Genomic DNA, 1,843 nt, shown 5'->3' with positions numbered 1-1,843 from the left:
AGTTATGTACTTTATTAATGAGCAATGGTGTTAAATTGCCCCAATTCTCAAAAATTACCCAAATTCAATAAAACAATTCTTAATAAGGAAATATTACAAAAGTCAAGTGAAATCTTGATAAGTTAAAGTTTTATTTGTATATATAAAACAATTAGTTCTTAAATTGGGGAAGAAATTGTTCTTCATCACAATAATACAAGATAAAATTCAAATATATTTACTATACAATCACACAAAAAATTATAAATAATACATCATATATATTGTTATTACATATTATATTATATATAATATAATAATAATATCAAAGTTCTCAATAAAATATATTAAAATTAATAGAAAAGGAATAAAAAGATATATATAATCAGTATAATAGGGAAACATTCTTATTGATCAATTCTTATAAATCAATACCAATATTAAATAGCCTACTTGTATATGTAAAACTGTATAAGTGTATGTACTATTTGATAATTGAAATAACAAGCTAAGAATTAATTTTTTAAAATAAATCCTGTTATTAATAGGTAGACATTATAAATTCATATTAATTACTCATTGATAATCTAAAAAAACAAAATTATATTATGATTTAAACTCTCTGCTAATGTTTTTCTTAAATGTTTATAATTTATCTTGATATGAAATAAATATAATTTGAAGTACTAATTTATTACTTTTAATTAAAATTGCAATTTGGATTATATTGAATGTATGAATAAATAACATTACATTTCAAGCATCATTCTACTACAATAAATTCTTAGATTCATCAATGAGGATTCTAAACTTTTATATACTATTTTCTACTGCATCAATGTACAGAATTAGAATGAAAATAAAAAAGTCTTACCTTTCCTTTGTTAATTTTTTGAGCAAAGAAGTTTTTAAAATGATTCCATGTTTCTTTGGAAAGTGGATTATAAAATTTGAGAATGATACTTCTTTCTAGAATAATTTAAGAATTTAAATATTAAGAATAGAAAAAATCGAGATGATTGATTAACTAATTAATTTAATAATAAAACCATTTTCTAATATAAAACATTTATTGTTTCATTCAAAAGAATATAAGACGATATACAAGCGAATATCATTTATAATCTGATAATTTAATTCGATGCTAAGTGGAAACAACCTTAAATATTTTAAGTAAAATTTAAGACTTTTACTTAATATTCTATCGACAATTATTCAATTTTGATCGCTTATAAATAAAAAAACGTTACATTGCCTGCGTTATTCGGGTTTTTGTAATTAAACATTTACGAAAAATCTCGAAATGGATTGAAAAATAACTCGCAATTTCCATAAAACTTTCTATTTCAAGATGGCGTCGGCAATACGAAATCGAACGAATTCGAATCGGTGGAACGTGCGATAAATGAGTCACACGTTACGTCATAAGTTCTACGTCAGAATATTAACTAATTGCAAATGTTATCTTTAAAATGCTAAAATAGTCCTCTTTTTTGTAAAATATCGCTAAGATATTTGTAATAATAAATAAAATTATAAAAATGCATTCCGTAACCTTACAGGTTACAGGCCGCAAATATAGGTTTAAAGCGTATCTAATTTAATCTATTTAATTTTTATATAAATCGAAAAATATTATGTTACCTACGTTACGCGAGTTTTCATTATTAAAATTTGTACGAAAAATGTTAAAATGGAGGGAAAAAGAACTCGCAATTTCCGGATAGCATAAATTTCCAAGATGGCGTCGGCAACAATACGAAATGGAACGAATTCGAAATTGTCGTTGCAATGCGTCACGCGTTACGTCACGAGTTTTACGTCATAGATGTAATATTTCGAGTATTTTCATTGCATTTTTTTT

At 23.9% G+C, this 1,843-nt stretch overlaps 1 long non-coding RNA gene across 7 annotated transcripts in view; it reads right to left on the bottom strand.

Annotated features, from left to right (window-relative positions):
* The window catches only part of LOC111620223, a 13,309-nt gene that overhangs the window by 4,193 nt on the left and 7,273 nt on the right, over positions 1-1,843 (bottom strand). The window contains exons 1-2 of one of the 7 annotated variants that reach the window (XR_002755881.1): positions 1,628-1,824; positions 854-948 (exon numbers count right to left, since the gene is read on the bottom strand). The exons of 2 other annotated variants lie outside the window; for them this stretch is intronic. This is a non-coding gene — a long non-coding RNA (uncharacterized LOC111620223). 4 more of the 7 variants (XR_002755879.1, XR_002755880.1, XR_002755885.1 and 1 more) reach the window with 4 other exon arrangements.

Source organism: Centruroides sculpturatus, unplaced genomic scaffold, assembly GCF_000671375.1.
Source record: "Centruroides sculpturatus isolate CEXI.00-Female unplaced genomic scaffold, Cexi_2.0 scaffold231, whole genome shotgun sequence".
Taxonomy (NCBI): Eukaryota; Metazoa; Arthropoda; class Arachnida; order Scorpiones; family Buthidae; genus Centruroides; species Centruroides sculpturatus.
The sequence above is the reverse complement of the archived record's forward strand: the minus strand, read 5'-3'. Positions and strand labels throughout refer to the sequence as shown.